Genomic DNA, 19,852 nt, shown 5'->3' with positions numbered 1-19,852 from the left:
GATTGGGTTTGTTATTTTGTTAGGGGGCTTAGATTAGGTGTAAGTAGCTTAAAATTGTTGTAATATTTTTAAAATATTTGTAACATATTTTTTTTATTTTTTGTAACTTAGCTTTTTTTATTTTTTGTACTTTAGTTAGTTTATGTAATTGTATTTAATTGTAGTTATTTGTAGGTAATTTATTTAATTAATTTAATGATAGTGTAGTGTTAGGTTTAATTGTAACTTAGGTTAGGATTTATTTTACAGGTAATTTTGTATTTCTTTTAGCTAGGTAGTTATTAAATAGTTAATAACTATTTAATAACTATTCTAACTAGCTAAAATAAATACAAAGTTACCTGTAAAATAAATATAAATCCTAAGATAGCTACAATGTAATTATTAATTATATTGTAGCTATCTTAGGGTTTATTTTACAGGTAAGTATTTAGTTTTAAATAGGATTAATTTATTTAAGTATAGTGTAGTGTTAGGTGTAATTGTAACTTAGGTTAGTTTTTATTTTACAGGTTAATTTCTCTTTATTTTAGCTAGGTAAGCTATTAAATAGTTAATAACTATTTAATAGCTATTGTACCTAGTTAAAATAAATTGAAATTTGCCTGTAAAATAAAAATAAATCCTAAGATAGCTACAATATAATTATTATTTATATTGTAGCTATATTAGGGTTTATTTTAAAGGTATTTAGTTTTAAATAGGATTAATTTAGTTCATAATAGAAATATTATTTAGATTTATTTAATTAATATTTAAGTTAGGGGGGTGTTAGGGTTAGTGTTAGACTTAGGTTTAGGGGTTAATAATTTTATTATAGTGGCGGCGGTGTAGTGGGGGGCAGGATAGGGGTTAATAAATTTATTATATGTGGCGACGGTGTAGGGGGGGCAGGATAGGGGTTAATAAATTTAATATAGGTTGCGGCAGGGTCAGGGAGCAGCGGTTTAGGGGTTAAACTATTTATTTAGTTGCGGCGAGGTGCGGGATCAGCAGGATAGGGGTTAATAACTTTATTATAGAGGGCGACGGTATAGGGGGGGCAGGATAGGGGTTACTAGGTATAATGTAGGTGGCGGTGGGCTCCGGGAGCGGTGGTTTAGGGGTTAATACATTTATAAGAGTTGTGGCGGGGTCTAGGAGCGGCGGTTTAGGGGTTAATACATTTATAAGAGTTGCGGCGGGGTCTAGGAGTGGCGGTTTAGGGGTTAATACATTTATAAGAGTTGCGGCGGGGTCTAGGAGTGGCGGTTTAGGGGTTAGTAACTTTATTTAGTTGCGGGGGGCTCCGGGGGCGCCGGTATAGGGGGTAGAACAGTGTAGTTAGTGTGGGTGCTTAGTGACAGGCTAGCAAGAAAGCTGTAAAAAAGCAGAAGAGCAGCGAGATCGGATGAGTGATAACTCTCACAGTCCGCTGCTCATCGCCCCGTACTTGGTGCGCGGCTTTTTGACAGCTTTTTTGATAACTTAGGCAAATTTTTGCAGGTCCGCGGCGGCGATGTGAAGCGAGCTTAGGTGGCCGTATTAGGCCGGCGAAGACAGGTAAAATAGACACGTTGATAACTACCCCCCTTTCTGTTTAAAGTCCCTTTTAAATAAACATCACGAGCTGTAAATTAATTACAGAAATATTTATAAACTTATTACAATATACATATACACAAAATAGAAAAATGAGTAGGTCCCACCAGATAAGTGGGATCTAAAAGTCTAGGTAACAAGCACTTAAGTATCTATATAAATATTAACATTAAAAAATAAGAAAATAACTGCAGAGAATGGTTTATGCACCAAACAATTTAAACATATTTATTAATTAAGACAATATAAACAATAAAAACATCATGTAATGGGGTCCCCCAGATGAAGATATGGAGCCCCATTTATCAACCTGTGTTTCTAGCGAGCCTGCAGGTTCGCCAGAAACACCAGTTATAATGCAGCGGTTTAAAGACTGCTGCTCCATAACACTGTCCGCCTGCTCTGAGCAGGCGGACAGAGATTGCCACAATTCAACCCGATCGAGTACGATCGGGTTGATTGACACCGCAATTGGCCGCAAATCTGCAGGGGGCAGCGTTGCACCAGCAGCTCAAAAGAGCTGCTAGTGTAATGCTGAATACTGAGAGCGTATTGGTCTCCGCATTCAGCGAGGTCTGTCAGACCTGATCCGCACTGTATGATCAGGTCCGACAGACCTTTAATAAATAGACCTCATTGGCTCAAGGTATTAACTGGTTAGTAAATTATGTCTATGGTGCACCACAAAGTTAAAGCAAAGCAGTTAATGCCGTAAGATTTATTCAAAGAGAGCAGAGTAGTAAAAGGCAATGCAGATTAGCATAGGTGCTTAAGCGTATACTGAGTCAGATGGAAAAGCACTATTATGTTAAAATAATTTTTATTGAGATAACATTTTCCAACAATACATCTGTTTCATACAATAATTTACAGAGTCATTTTTCCAGACTTGGACATACAAAACTCAGTACATGTTGCTTTCAAGTTTTTACAAGCCTGTTACTGGTATCTTATATGTATGTTAAGTTTTTGAAACTGATGTCTCCCGTCTGCTATGTTTTGTTTGAAAGAAAAAAAACAGATCATCTAATATATATCTCATTTTTGTATGCTAAGAAAAATTAAAATTAATCGAACAAAAACTAACTGAACAAATAAACTTGGCATTTGGTCTTTTAAGGTCTATTGATCAAATATCCATATAATCTCTTGTGGTTAGTTCTTCTAGTGTGTCACTCTCTTGTCAACTTCTCCGTATTTGTGGCATCCAAGTGAAGCAGGCTAAGTCTGATGCATGATCCAGTAGAACCAGATTTTGTGAAATGTGTCAGTCGTGCCCAGTATCGTTGCTGCTGTTTCATGTAAGGAGTATGTCATTTTAAATCTTTCTAATATTTCATGCCATGTCGGTACCCCTTCCTTCCAGTGTCTAGCAATACTAACCCTCGTGACCGTGCATAGTGTTCTAATGAGAGTATTAATATGTTTATTAAAATTTGGTAAGGGAGCATTTAACAATCCCTGAGGCATGGTTAACAGTATTTGCTCTTCTAAAAGAGAGCTTAAATGGGCTGATAGTTTGGTCCAGATATGTGCAACTCCAGGGCATTCCCACCACATATGTATATAGGTTCCGATTGTGCTACATCCCCTGTAGCAGTTCCTATTCCCCCCCTCTGTGTAGTGGGATGTTCTAAGTGGTGTTAAGTACCATCTGAATATGACTTTGAGGCTATTCTCCCGTAAATCAGCACTAATTAGGCCTCTGTAAGAGGAGTGAAACAAGTCCTGCCACTCTCCTAATTCCATAGTTGTGTTTGTGTCTGCTTCCCATTTAAGCATAATGGGTGTTTTGGCCTTCTCCCTCGAAGCCTGTAATGTTAAATATAGCTGAGAGATTGATTGTTTAGGTCTTATTTGAGCGCTGCAGAGCCTCTCGAGTGTTGTGCTGGGTTGTTTGCTAATGTTTGGTATGAATCTATTCAGGGCAGACATGATTTGCAGATATAAATACCACTTGAGGGGATAGGGTATTAATTTGTCTTGTGTCTGATTGAAAGTCAATGGTTTGCCATTTATTATTAGGTCTCCTACCCTATAGAGACCCTTATTTTCCCATTTGTCTAGTTGTTTTCGGTATTCAGTCGGGATAAGATATTTAATTGGCATTTTGGAGGAGAATTCTGGCATCCCACCCTTCTTGAATGCTACTGTCTTCCAGAGGTTGAGTGAGAGTGTGGTGATGGGGGAGCAATGTTTAATTTGGTGTTTATGTTGCGGTCTGTCCCAGATCAGGTCGTCTGGTGAATCCAGGTTCCCTATCTCTGATTCTAGTGTTTTCCACACTACATCCCCCAGTGGGGAACTCAATAAAGTAATTTGGGCTAATCTGGCTGCTTCATAATAGTCCAGTAGGTTAGGTACTCCCACACCCCCCAACTGTCTATGTCTCGTCAGTGTTGCGTGAGGGATTCTCGTCTGTCTCTTGCCATTTATAAAAAAGTTGATCTCTGACTGTAGGATTTTGAGATCAGTCTTTTGAATTGGGACAGGTAGGGTTCGAAACAGGTATAATATCCTAGGTAGGAAGTTCATTTTAATGGCAGATATTCTGCCGTACCAAGAAAAATTTAGTAATCTCCATTTAGCGATATCTGCCCGCAACTCTTTATACAGGGGGAGATAATTTATTTTATACAAGTCAGTATGTTGTGTTGATAGTTTGACTCCCAAATATTTTATATGTGATTTCACCCAAGAGAATGAAAAGTTTAATTCAATCAACTTTTTCGTGTGGGCTGGTAAAGCTATGGCCATTGCCTCACTTTTCTCCATGTTTATCTTGTAGCCTGATACCTGGGAGAACCTCTGTAGGATATCATATAGACCTGTAAGGGATGTCAGGGGTTTAGTCAATGTCAGTATGACGTCATCTGCAAATAGAGAAATCTTATAGTCTGTGTCTTTAATTTTAAGTCCGGTTATTTCGGGGGAATGTCTAATATTAGCTGCTAGCGGTTCCATGCATAAGGCAAATAGTAGGGGGGAGAGTGGGCAGCCCTGTCTCGTCCCGTTTCTTATGTCTATGGTTCTGGAGTGGTGTCCCATGGCCCTTACCGTGGCCGTAGGAGTAGAGTATATACTATGTAAGGCGTCTATAAAGGGTCCCCTGAATCCCATTCTACCCAGGACTGTAAACATATATGTCCAGTCTATTCTATCGAACGCCTTCTCTGCGTCCAGAGATAGGACCAGAGAAGGCGTTCTTGTTTGGTCAAGTTGGGTTATCGCAGTAATTATTCGTCTGACATTGTCGGGGGCTTCTCTTCCCGTCACAAACCCCACCTGATCTGGGTGCACTATACTTGGTAAAACATGTTTTAATCTGTTTGCTAAAATTTTAGTAAAGATCTTTAGATCCTGGTTTATGAGAGAGATGGGCCTATAACTACTACAATGTTGTGGGCTTTTACCTGGTTTTGGTATTACGACTATCCTAGCTCCCAGTAACTCGTGTGGGATCTCATACCCCTGCATGATATAGTTCGAGAATTTAACTAAATGTGGTGTCAGGGAAGATTTAAATAGTTTATAGTATTCTCCAGGCAGTCCGTCAGGGCCTGGAGCTTTACCCGGTTTTAAGTCTTTGATGGCCCTTAGTACTTCTTCTGTCGTTATGTCATGGTTCAAACTGTCCCTGTCTTTTTCTGAAATAGAGGGTAGTTGCGCTTCATTCAGTAAGTTTGTTAGTATGGATTCAGTGGTCGGAGATTGGGCTACATGGGTTCCCCCATAGAGAGTGCTATAGTATTGGGCAAAGCAGTTTACCATTTCTTGAGGGTGAGTGGTTGTTGTGCCATCAGGTGTTTGGATATGTGCTATGGAAGCTATTCTCACACGTTCGCGGATCCTATTTGCTAGATATTTATCTGGCTTATTGGCATAGATATAATAGTTTGTCTTAAGTCGGAAGGCTGCTTTTACTGCTTGGTCATGTAGGATACCTGCAAGCTCTGTTCGTTTGCTTTGAAGCTGTGTCAGTACAATTTGAGATTGTGTGAGCTTGTGTTGCTTTTCTAATGTTTCTATCTCTTTCTGTAAAGCCAGTCTTTGAGAATTGTATTTTTTGAGGAGAGTCGATTTTTCCTTTATAAGCAAACCCCTTAAGTGAGTCTTATGTGCTGCCCATGTCATGATAGGATTAGTCGTTGTCCCCGTGTTAATGTCCCAATATTCTAACATATTGCGTGTAATTGTACTAAGAACCATGGGGTCTTTCAAGCAAATTGGGTCATATGTCCATGATCTCGTCCTGTTTGGTACTTGGATATTGCCCAGTGTGAGTTGTACTATTGAATGATCTGACCATACACAAGAGTGGATGGCAGAGCTTATTAGTATGGGTTGTAAAAATTGGCTGATAAATATGTAATCCAGTTTACTATATGTTTTGTGCGCTGCTGAAAAAAAGGTGGTGTCGTTTGTGTGGCCATATAGTGTCTTCCAGGAATCTAGCAGTAGCCCTGTGTTTAAATAGTCTTGTATTACTTTAATCTTCTTGTATTGTTTAGTCTGCTTATTTGTGGGTGTGGAGTTTTGTTTTTTGGATTGCAATGTTAGATCTACATTGAAATCACCCGCTAGGATGGTTCTGGTGTGAGACCACCCCGTCAGAAGATGTGTAATTTGTCTAAAAAAGGCATCTTGTTTATCATTGGGTGCGTAGACATTGCAGAGTAAGATGTCAGAGCCCTGAATCTGGCCTTTTACAATCAGATATCTACCCTCCCTATCTTCAATTGTTTCTTGGTGTATAAAGGGTAAGGAGGAGTGTATTAGTATGGATACCCCACGTTTTTTAGAATCCGAAGTGGAATGAAAGTGTTGCCGATAATCTTTAGTCCAGTATCTAGGTATCTGAGACTTTACAAAATGTGTTTCTTGAAGAAAGATCACATTTGCTTTCAAGGATCTGAATTGTGTGATCGCTGTCCTACGCTTAATGTCAGAGTTTAGCCCCTTAACATTATGTGAAATTAAATTAATGGTCCAAGGATCCATCTGTCCTAATGCTTGAATGAGTGCTATGATGTAGGAAGTTGTCTGTGAGTAGTATGTAAGTCAGGAGGAGAGCATTATAATCTTTTGATGTGTGTATGTATAGGGGTGCGTTACAGAAGAATATATTACCCTTCACCTTGGATCTTCCTTTCACTTTCCTGGATGCCCCAAATGGAGTCGAGTAGACACAATTAAGTAATGACCAAATGCATGTAACAATGATGTAGCATGAGCAAGCCCATGCTAAATCGGGAACAATAACTATGGAAAAAAGAACAAAACAATAATAACAACAAACCTCATTAACTTTTATGTGTACATTGTACACTACTTCTATCAGCATAAGTTAATTGCACAGTGGGTAAATGTGCAACGTTAAGCTGTATGTATCATAACAAAGAAAACATAATTTTTATAAGAGTGCTTGTATTAGCTTTCAACTATTGCTAATCTGACCAGTAGGCACAGGGTCAGTTTTAGATCTTATTGGCGAGGGCTTGCCTCTGCTACCGTTGTGGTAGTGAATTGACCGGGTTCCATGCCCTAACTTATCTATTATTTCTTTCTCTGAGAGGCCAGAGTCCATCAGGTAGGGCATGGTGTTTTGACATTGAAAGGGGTGTTCACCTATAAGGGCGAACTATTATTTGTAAGAATTTCTCCGATAAGAGATTCCCCTGATTTTGAACAGTCCTTGTAGCCTTTGACTAAGGCTTTTTTCCTATTGTATGAAACCTATATCATGAGTCTCTCAGGTTTTTTGCTTCTTTTTCGCCACCTTGGTCCATCTGTCTCTGGTAGAGAGTGCCAGCTGTGAAGGTCGCTGATCTACTTCCTGTTCTTGCGGTGTTGGCAGGTCTGGGCATTCAAGTTTCAGTGCTTTGCAAATATGTGGTATCTCTTCCAGATTTTTAAGTGATAGTGTCTTTCCTTCATGCAGAATATTAAGAGAAAATGGAAATCCCCATCTGTAGGGTATTTGGTTCTTACGTAGCAGTTGTGTGAGGGGGCGCATAGTGCTGCGTCTTTGGAGTGTTCTTAGACATAAGTCCTGAAAAAACTGAATTATTGAGCCTTTAAATTTGAAAGTGGGTTTTTTTCTGGATGCTGCTATTATTTCCTCTTTATCACGGAAGCGTAGCATCTTGATTATAATATCTCTTGGCGGATCTCCTTTTTTGGGTCTTGCTCTCAGCGCCCTGTGCGCTCTTTCCATTTCAAATTTACCCTCTTCTTTGGTGTCTGTAATGGCTTGAAAGAGTTGTAGAAGAAACTCAGGCAGCTCTGGTGTCAGTATTGTCTCAGGAACCCCTTTTAATCGTATATTGCATCTACGGCTCCTGTTTTCCAGGTCCTCCATTTTATCCTTAATGTCTGCTAATTCTTGTTGTTGAGAAGACATATTTTGAGAGAGAATATGTATATCTTCCGTTGTAGTTTCTTCCTTTTCCTCTAGAGATTCAACTCTGGTACCTAAGTCTAAGATTTCTTGTTTCATTTCTGTGAAACTGTTTGTGACTGTGGTCTGTAGTGAATCCATCTTCTCCCACATCTTGGTGAAAACACTATTAATATCATGCTTAGACATTAGGTTCTGAAGATCTGCTTTTGTTACTGGAGTTAAGTCCATTTTATTAGATTGGGAGTCAGTGTCCGAGTCTATTTCTTCCTCTAGCAGCAATGTGTCTGTTTCTTGGCCCTTCTCTCCTCTGGAGGACCTAAAGAAAGGGTGCTGTGTTGACTGTTTTGTTCCAGTCCCTGGTTTATTTTGTTTTCTGGCAGACATTTTAAATCTTTATACTATGAGGGTTATTCAAGCTTTGTCTTTGTCTGTTTTGTCTCTTGCTTTGCAGTCATATACAAAGAAAAGACTATATAAAGTATGTTTTACAGCAGACAGAAAGTTAGTGTGTGTTCTAGACTTATATCAGTGAATGGTTATAGTGCCTTTTTTTTACCGCCTTAGATTTCCTGTATTCTGCCATACACTGCTATTTAGACTTTCTTGGGATATCTGTCGTAATATGGGGCTTTTAATACAAACTTTCTTCCCACTTTTCAGCTTTTAGAGCTTTAATACTGCTATCATAGCGGTTTTATTCCTTCATGGTGTGTCTAAATTAGTAGCTGCAAGAAGCTCTCAGTCTCTCAAACCGTGTATGAGATAAGATATGTAAGGTATCTGCAGTTATCCATTATATTGAGTATCTTTGTAGGTATGTTCATTATACTTCAATTTACCCCATATTCAGTGTCGTTCTTAGCCCCAGCCTGGTTTCTGTGGTAGTTGCCTTATAGTGTCAGTCACTGCTTCAGCGCCAGAGTGTAAAGATGGCGGATCTCCATGCCGCGCAGTTCCTCCTTCCTCCTCCCCAGGAGCCCGATAAATAGTGAGTATATGGCGGGTTAAGTATAAAGTGCTTACCCGGTCTGGGGATTGAAGCGGTGGGTCTCTATAGGAGTGCTGTTTTTCTTGTCTCCGGCGTTATGTTGGTTTATCAGCCTTTTTCATCACTCCCCTCACATGCTGCAAATTTGTCTGCTTGAGGCCATATAGAGTTGCGCTGTCCTGTTGAGCGCCAGTCGTCAATGTCTGCCCCTACTCCTTCGATCCCCTATGTCTCAAAGGGGTCTCCTTCTGTTTTTAGTTGAAATAGATATCGTGCATGCTGTATTTCACTCTTAGTTTTCTCAGCTTGCACGGAGCTCAAAGATTAAGCAGCCATCAGCTTGCTCCTCCAGGCTCCGCCCCCGGAAAAGCACTATTATATGATCCACAGACAACCCGTTGTATCCATGGTCAGCCAAAACCTAATACCCTTAACAAAGGCAAATGATGATGAACACACTCACGGAACCATAGGGATTTGCACTTCCAAATCGTGAAGGCAGACCGCAGCCAAAGCTTTCTCCAGGAACACCGGTCACTTGTATACCTGTAATATCCACATGCAAAGTTCCTTTTCCGGATGGTGCAATAAAGCCACAGAGGGTAACAGTAGTTAGAGGGCATCCCCAAACAGAGATAAGTAGCGACAAACCTGTAATATTTTGAAAAAAATTACTTTAAAAATTATTAAAGCAGGGACATATTAATTAAATCCAAAAAATATTATTATAGAAAGCATTCTATTATATTATACATTGAAGGTTAACATATTACTGGGACTTTAAAGAAGGGCTGAAAAGAATGCATACATAGTATTACAGATTTTTAAGTTACGAAGGAGGCAAACTCTAACTTTTCATTTAGCCCTTTGGGGGACAGGGTTTGGAGGTTATGGGGCATATTTATCAAAGCGTCAATCTCAGTGCATTCCCCAGCATCAATATGCTCGCCAGACATCGCTGACACGGATCCACATACGATCCCCTTATTTATTAAAAAAAACATCAAAAACACGCGCGTCAAGTACGGCGCGATGAGCATCGGAGTGTTGTTAACTAACAGTCATCGATGATGCGGTTATTCAGGTTTTTCCCAACGTATTTATACCATTCATTACTGTCCATGGACAAGCACATTTCTCTAAAGCTAATCTCTTATTTTTAATCTGTTAATGTCCAAGTAATAGATAGATTTATACCTCAACAAACAATATCTCATAGAAAGTTATTGTTATATTTATTTGTTATATGATACTTTCACATAAATTAATGTGTATTTGTATTTCTAGAAGTCATGATATGCTTTTATCTCATTTTTTTTAAATAAATAATTATTAATGCTAGAATTTGTACATATATCTTTGCACATACTTGTATATATATATATATATATATATATATATATATATATATATATATATATATAATATATATATATATATATATATATATATATGTATATATGTGTGTGTGTTATATCATAAATCTGTTGCAAACATATTTACATGTCCCTAAGTTCCTTTTTGTGTTCTAAACAATGTTGTCTGTCATATCTCTCTGTTTATTTATACCACTATATGTATATAGTGTACATTAATTATTATTCTGAGCATGAATAATTGTGAATATAGCATGTAATCAGGGTATTATATGTATTTATTTGCAATCAATGGATATTTTAAGAACTGGGCCAGTTTTCTCTCTGTACCTGTGTAACCCCTCCTGGTTGCAATTTAGTTTTAAAAACCACCCCTACACAGGTGTTATAAAATGGGCTGGCATATGAGATGAGATTTCATACTGAAAAAGAAATTCAAGAGAAAGAGGAAATACTCTGAAAATAGCATGACTGTAAAGAGGTGATTTCAATTTCTGCTGTATCTTAATCATGACAGTTTAATGTTAGTTGGGCTATCCCTTTGAGCTATCAGTTTAAGATTATATTGAATCAAACATCAATTCAAATTTTAAAATCATTATCTAAAATATTACCCTGTAATGTCAGCATCAATGTTTATCTTTAATACTAATTTCACATATACATACATTCAAAGTATAATACACAATGTAACAAATGGCACAAGTTCTGATGAGTGATCAATGACACAAGTATCGAGCAATTTGATTAGTTAGTGATAGTTTAAAATGTATATTTGAATCAGATTGGCTGATGTCATAAATGCAAAAAAATTATGCATATTCCAATTAAAAGTGGTTGAAAAATTCACTAGTGTGTGGGTTGTTTAGGAGTTTGCGTCATAATTGGTGTGAAAAGTGGAGAGTCTGACTTGTATTACATGGCTTAAACATGGTGCACATAGAATTTTCACAAAAAAATAAAAAGGAAGTTAGCTAAATTATGTTGTGTATTTATTTCATTTTTATCTCTACATCTATTAGTGCAACAAGTCCCCTTGCTTTGTAATGAGAGGCAAAGTTGTAGCAAAGTTGTAGCATAATCTATAAGTAGTAATGTATTTTTCATTTTTATCCCTATATCTACTAGTGCACCAAATGTGGAGCAATAATATTGTTTGATTTAGAAAGGGTATGCAATTTTAATAGAGTTTCTAATTTACTTTTATTATGTAATATACTTCATTCTCTTGCAGCATCGAACATAAGCTTTCTGTGTTTTCAGACTCCCATTGAGTTCTATGGCATCCGCGACCTCAAGGGTGTGGGATTGAAAACTAGGTACCCCATTACATGATGTTTTTAATGTTTTTATATATTATAATATGTTTAAATTGTTTTGTGCATAAACCTTTCTCTGCAGTTTTTTCTTATTTTTTGATGTTAATATTTATATAGATACATAAGTGCTGGTTACCTAGACTTTTAGATCCCACTTATCTGGTGGGACCTATTCTTTTTTCTATTTTTTGTATATAAATTATTTTTCTAGGTTGCACTATAATCTTTGGCTGTATGTTAATTGGTGAAGTGAGCATTACTGTCTTTTAGTATGTTATTACAATATATAGTTTTTTTTTTTGTTTTTTTTTTAATGAGCTATTCCTTATATGTAATTACAATAATTGTTTTTCAACTAAGAAAATGATGTAAATGTCAAATCATTCTAATGCTTTATATTTAATAATGAAATAGCAACTTTTCAGTAGACTGGGAATACTTGAAACATGAGGTAATACACATTTAAAAAAAAATATAGAAAATTGTTTATGAAAGGAAAAACACAGGTGTGCAATCTCATATTTGGTGCCTTAAGAATACATTCCTGTTAATGGTACAAATTATATTCTTAGTATTTGCATTAATGTGCAAAAATATCAGCCAACATACCAGGATGTCATCTATCTTTTTATTTGTTATGTTGAAGACATTTTACAAATAAAGATACTTAAAAGGCATTCATTCTTAAAGCGTTGTAAAAAGAAAGGTTTAAATTGTTATTATTCCAAGGGCTCTACTTAGCAAACAGTGACTTTTTTAGTGTTGGAAAAACTGTCTTATTTTGAGATATGAACATCTGTACCATAAATGCAGTAAAATCCATTCCATCACTCAATACAGTACAGAATTGGTGGATTTTGTTTTTGTGCTGCCCTAGGCACCAATAGTGTTAGCTCTTATTTACTTCCAATATCTGTAGACAGATGCTCCAAATTAAAAGAAAGAATACATGGGGGTTAAGGGCACAAGTTTAACAGTAATAAATGTTGTGTACAAGGTAGTGCACTAAACCTCTATTTCTTCCTTCTATTAATCTGAAGCATTTCTGTCTTTAGTAGTGGTAGCACCAGGCAAAAGCACACACACATGACCTCAACACATTTTTTGCATAGTGCCAGCTATTATATTTGTAGACAACCAGGGATGATTAAAAATAATAGTGATGTCCCCCCCCCCCCTTCCTCTCCCCTTCTCCCCCCCCCCCTCTCCCTCCCCCCCCCCACCTCTCCCCTCTCTTGCTATACCCTCCTCCCTCACCCCCCCCCCTTATTTCAAATCTGTTGTCTTAAGCTGAAATGGTTGTTATAATGTTTTATTATAGTTTGTTTGTTTTGATCAGGATGGAATAACATTATTTTTAAGGTATGATGTGAATACCCATTTAAAAAGGAATGCATACCTTCTACCCACCGGATAAGTATGGGTCTTTCTTGCCATCTTATCAGCGGACTTTCATTTACCCAATTTATAATACCCCACTCGTTGTATGAAGGTAGGACTTTTTAACTTTATTTTATTTTATTTTACATTATGTCTATCCCATCCAATAGAGTTATATCTACAATATCCCCACGCATTTTATTGTTAACGTTCAGGGCCCAAGAGAGGTCCTTAATACTGAAGCTAGGGATAAAAAAAAAAAGAAGAGGAATATCACTTAACACCTGAAAGATGTATACAAAGCATAATTTCTATTGTTTTCTTTATTTACATGTATTGTAGTTACATATTTGTATGGTACATTTCCTCAATAAAAACAATAAAAACAAAAAAAAAAATAATAGTGATGTACACAGGTGAACAATAATATTTTGTCCAAAAAAGTTGTTTCTAAAGTTTCACAATGTTCAGTTCAGCTGATTTTTATACATGTGGGTTTTTGTTCCAGCTGTATAATCTTACATTATAGAATTCGAATAATTAAGAAAACCTATATTTTAAAGCTATCAGAACATATAACTGGCTGAGTGAATTTGTGTCAATGACTAACTCACAGAGGTACACAATTGCACTTTCCAAAATCTTTAGTCAAAGTAATTGGAAATGGCTGAGATTCCCAGAGTCTCCCACCTCCCTATGTTATTCTAAGACTTGATGGAACACGCCTGTATGGCTAAAATCAATATTTAGGGGCAGATATATCAAGCTCCGTATGGATGCCCCTGTTTCCGCACGAGCCTTCAGGCTTGCCGGAAACAGAAGTTATGAAGCAGCGGTCTAAAGACCGCTGCCCCATTACTTGTCCGCCTGTGCTAGCGGCCGATTAGCCGCAAATCTGCAGGGGGCGGCATTGCACAAGCAGTTCATAAAAACTGCTTGTGCAATGATAAATACCGACAGCGCATGCTGTCGTCATTTATCGATGTGCGGCGGACATGATTCACTACATCGATCATGTCCGCTCACACTATTATAAATCTACCCCTTAGGGTCTGACTGACTGTCCCTAAAATCAATCATTAGTAATACTATGGCTTTATTGAAAAGGGGACTATAGACACATGACTAATCTGACTCCCTGTACTTTATTACAAACAAAGGAGCTGGTTAGCCAAACGATATATATTGTTCCCCCATTTCTTTCCCATTTCTGCGTCTTTTTCTGGCGCCAAACAGCACAAAAAAATCAGTTTATCAGCTTGACCTTGCTGCCTCTGTTATTTTTTGATGGAGGGCCTACTATTAAGGACAACGTTAGTTAGCATTGAAAGAGTGGAGGTGACAGAAGATTTGTGGCTTGAAGGAACAGTAAATACCTTGCAACTAGAACACATTTCTGTCACTATAGAATAACTAATCCGCTAAGTCTAAACATTTTAAAACAAATGAACATCTTGTTTGTAAGTAGCCAAACTACAGCCACTATTTGCCTTATCTGGAGTAGTGGACAACAAGGCTAGTGTCATGAGATGCAGGACATATGCAGGACACAGCAATGATGGTACAACTCTATTTTATTACAGAGCACAGCAACATATATCTGGTCAGGTTGATTTCACTAACTAACTGCGACACAGACAACCGGACCTAAGCCCTGCCCCCAACTAGTGACTTCACTTCCTGCTCTCATCACATCTTCCCCTTTTTTTCAAAGGCGAAGCATACATTTGAATGAACAAATAACAAGGTATACGAACAGAGTATACAACAACATTTTTTTCGAACATTATATAAACAAATAGGTTAGAAAATATAAACACATAAATTACATCCTGACTTGGACATCGGGGTAGACTACCCTAGTCCACAGTGACCATGGGATTATTCTGCCCATACTTCCGGTCACTGTTCTAGCTAAAGTCAGTCCCTATATCGGGCCGGAAGTCTCACCACTCTTCCGCTTGATGTAACTCTGCATGAACTGTCCTCTGATACAGAAGATGGGGAATTAGAGTCCGCTGGAGGCAAAGATATATCCCCACTGTGATCTTGCTGAGGGGAAGGCACCTCTCTTAGAACAGGGGATCCCACCGGCGGTGGTACTGAGGCATCCAGTTCCAGACTCTCAGGTACAGGCTGAAGATGTCTTCGGTTACGGCGTAACCGTCCCTCCCTCAGTAAGGACTGTATAAGACCTTGGTTCCAGAGAGCGGCCAACTACCATAGCAGGCGTCTTCCATTTCTTCTCCTCATCCAGTTTAATTCTGACAGTTTGCCCCGCATTCAGTTCCTGTAAGGGCCTGACAGAATGTCTCCTGTCGTAGAAGAAACGATAACCCTTTTTGGCCTCTTCATCCCTCCTAAGGACTTCGTCCCGAGGAACAGGGCCAGGCGACTTGAAGACACCCACTGAGGGTAAAGTGGTGCGAATCTGGCGTCCTAGCATCAGCAGTGCTGGGCTAAACCCGGTAGCTTGAATGGGCATCGCCCTGTATGAAAAGAGGGCCAGGTACGGCTCAGATTGCTTTAGAATGAATTTTGTTGTTTGAACTGCCCTTTCAGCCATTCCGTTGGCCTGCGGATAATGTGGACTTGACATGGAATGTATAAAGTCGTATTCCCTGCTGAAAGCACTGAACTCTGTAGAAGCGAACTGCATACCATTATCACTCAACAGCTCCATTGGAATGCCCCACCGGGCAAACAAGCTCTTCAGGCGAATGATAATGGCTTGACTTGTGATATCATTCAGGGGTGCAATTTCCAAGTACCTGGAATAGTAGTCGATCACAACAAGGAACTTTTTCCCATGCAGTTCACACAAATCAGCAGCTACTTTCTGCCATGGCCCCGCAGGCAGTGGAGTAGAAATCAAGGGCTCCCTTCTCTGAGTAGGCTGGCGTTCCTGGCAAAAGGCACATTTAGACACGTGACTTGCAATGTCGGAGCTGATCCCAGGCCAATACACAGCTGTAGCTGCCCTTTCTCTGCACTTTGTAATGCCTAAGTGGCCATCGTGAATCCTGTTTAACATCTCCTTCCTCATGCTGACAGGAATTACAATGCGGTCTTGGAACAGCACCAACCCCTCCAGCTCCGTGAGCTGCGACCTCTCTGGCTGGTAAGCACTTAAAGACATCCAGGCTGCCCGGCTCTCAGGCCAGCCTTATTTTATGTACTTTATAACCTCCTGCAGATCTGTGTCCAAATATGTCTCTCTCTTTATTTCCTCCAGTTTCCTTGAAGAAATGGACTTAGAGGCCAGAACTGAATCCACATACACTTTCACATCAGATTCTGTGGAGGATTCTTCAGCAGCAGCCAGCGGGAGCCTGGATAGTGTATCCGCCACAACCAGTTGTTTCCCCCGGCACATGCACTGCCTGAACATTGAACCTGAGCAGTCTCATTAAAAGTCTCTGGCATCTCAAGGGTGTTTTGTCAATGTCATAAGAGTTGATTAGAGGGACTAGCGGTTTGTGGTCAGTTTCCAGACTAAATTTCTCCAAACCCACTAGATAACGCTGAAAGCGCTCACAGGCCCAAACTGCAGCCAGGCACTCTTTCTCAATTTGAGCGTATTTTGACTCCGCAGCCGTCAGTGTGTGGGAACAGTAGGTGATGGGCTGTAGTTTGTTTTCATTTAACTGCAGGAGTGCAGCTCCCAACCCATAACTGCTTGCATCGGCACTAACCACAGTCTTTTTTGAAGGGTCGTAGAACCCAAGCACTGGGGCAGACCCCAGCAGGGACTTGGCCTGCAGAAAAGCTTTTTCTTGTGAAGGTCCCCAGACCCAGGCAACGTCTTTCTTAAGCAACTCTGTGATAGGGTGTAAAACTGTTGATAAATCTGGAAGAAACATGCCCACATAATTTACAAGGCCCAATATCTGTCTCAGCTCATGTACATCAGAAGGACTTTTCATCTGTTCAATAGCACAAATTTTCTCTGGGTCTGGCTTGATGCCATCCCCGTTGATATGCCCAAAGTAACATAATTCAGTTATCCTAAAATGACATTTTTCTTTATTCAGCTTCAGCCCAGACTCTTTGATAGCCTGTAGCACACAACTTAAACGCTGATCATGCTCCTCCACTGTAGACCCATACACTAGAATGTTGTCCATGACTACTGCCGTGCCCACGTGGTCACTCAGGAGAGAACTCATTTCCCTTTGAAAGATTTCAGGAGCGGAGGATATCCCAAAGGGGAGTCTGCAGAAGCAGAACCGATCTACCGGTGTGATAAAGGTAGTCAGTTTGCGGCACTTTGGATCCAGGGGGATCTGCCAAAAGCCGCTAGAAGCGTCTAATGTGGAAAAGAACTTCGCCCCAGCCAACTTTGGAGCTATATCTTCTAATGTCGGCAGCACAAATCTCTCTCTCTTCACTGCCTCATTCAACCTTTTCAGGTCCACACAGATGCGCACCTTTCCGTTTTTCTTTGCAACTGGAACAATGGGGGCACACCAATCAGTCGCTTTAACAACCTCTTCAATAACCCCCATAGACTTCATGCGCATAAGCTCTTTCTCCACTTGAGGCATGAGCGGGAACGTAATTCTACGGGGAGTAGAAATACTGTATGGGACTGCATCACTTTTAAGTGCTATACGGACTGGTTTGCAATTCAGTAGGCCCAACTCGCCAAACATATCTTCGGAAATCTCATTCACTCTGGCCACGAGGCCCAAGTCGCAGGCTGCTTTTCTGCTCAATAAATTGTTAACACACTGACCTCGAATCACATGCACCCACATGGTGAACTTTCTTTGCTTGTACTCACAGCTGGTAAGAAATTTCCCCACACAATCAATGCGGCCACCAGGACTATGGATATTTGTAGTAACCTTCGCCAGCTGGGGCTGTCGAGGCAGTTTCATAAATTCAGCAAAAGACATTACAGAGATATCTGCTCCTGTGTCAATCTTAAAATCAACTTTGGCTCCCATTACTGTAAAAGTTACTTTCCAATCTTCCTCTGAGCTTGGCCGTTCCACAACGGACCCCACAAAAGACACTTCCTGACCCTCCTGGTCACAGTCCACCTGTATCTCCTTAATGTATTCAGTTTTACACACCACTTCAAAATGGCCCATTCTGTTACATTTTCTGCATCTTTTATCTCTGGCCGGGAATATAACACTCTGATCATGGGCACGGTAGCACCGTGTGCATCGGGCATGTTGCGCCCATCCACTTCTAGGCCTTTCCATTATTTTAGATCTACCGCTCACACTGTGCCATTCACTAGCAGTTTTCCTGGACTGTTGCACTTCATCCACAATACTCTCAGACCTCAGATCAGCACTCTGCTTTTTCACCAGTTCACTCTGCGGGCCATCCTAATAGCCCCGTCTAACGTTAAATCAGGCTCTAACTGCAGCTTCAGGGAGGCTTCAGCATCTGCAATTCCAATAACTATTCTGTCTCTGATTTGCTCTTCTTTAGCAACACCAAACTCACAGAATTCAGCTAATTCATACAGGCTGCGCACAAATGACTCCACAGATTCTCCCACACGCTGATTACGTTTGTGAAAACAAGCTCTCTCATGAATCACATTTCTTTTGGGCACAAAGTGGGCACTGAGTTTATCCATAACTATATCAAAGTTAACTTCTTCCCCTTCTTGGAAAGTAAAAGCATTGAACACTGGCTCCACATCTTTCCCCATAGAGTATAAAAGAGAATTAACTTGTACATCACCACTCTCCTTGTTCAGTTTGGAAGCAATCCTGAAGCGCTGAAACCGCTGACGCCATGTGGGCCAAGCTGCAGGCTGAGAGAAGTCAAAAGGCTCAGGTGGGGTAAACTTTGACATTGCAATCGATCAGGAACAGAAGCGCAGGCCAGAACTTCTGACACCATGTCATGAGATGCAGGACATATGCAGGACACAGCAATGATGGTACAACTCTATTTTATTACAGAGCACAGCAACATACATCTGGTCAGGTTGATTTCACTAACTAACTGCGACACAGACTACCGGACCTAAGCCCCGCCCCCAACTAGTGACTTCACTTCCTGCTCTCATCACAGCTAGCCATGGTCATTGTGTTAGTATAAAATGCTTTGTTTTGGTGTTGTTACAAGGTAAAGCCAAGGGAAAGATATGTACATGGTTATGCTTGAGAAATCTGCAATGTACATCTGAAGTTCTGAGAAGTAGAAAATCCACAGTTTTCAGAGATAACTTACATGAAAAGGGGTAAAAATAATGAAAGTATAAGGCGGTTGTTTTTTTCAGTATATTATTTTTATTAGAAACAAAGTAAAATAAAAGAACAAGAACAGAATACAATAATATTACAGTCAGAACATTCTTTATAATCATCTACACAGGAGAAAACATTTTAATACGACAATCCATGGTTAAAGGGACAGTATACACCCATTTTCATATAACTGCATGTAATAGACAATAAAGAAGAATATGTACAAATACTGATCTAAAAATCCAGTATAAAACCTTTTAAAAACTTACTTAGAAGCTCCCAGTTTAGCACTGTTGATAAGGTAGCCTGGGACACCCACTGAAAGGGTCTGGTTAAACAAAAATAGAAGACACTCTCCCTCCCCCTTCCCTGCTGTCAAGGTTTTACCCTGCTTTGTTTGCTATTTGCTGCTGGCTGCCATTTTACTTACCTCTCTCACTGAATCTGATGCAGATTGTGTAACGCTGCTCTCTCATCTGGGCGCCCTCTTATGGCTTAAAGGGGCAGTAAACCTAGAAAATAATGTTATATAATTCTGCACATAGTAAGAATTATATAACATTATATTAGTGCTAGCCATGTAA

The sequence above is a fragment of the Bombina bombina genome, chromosome 2 (assembly GCF_027579735.1).
Source record: "Bombina bombina isolate aBomBom1 chromosome 2, aBomBom1.pri, whole genome shotgun sequence".
NCBI lineage: Eukaryota > Metazoa > Chordata > Amphibia > Anura > Bombinatoridae > Bombina > Bombina bombina.
Note: the sequence above shows the minus strand (reverse complement) of the source record.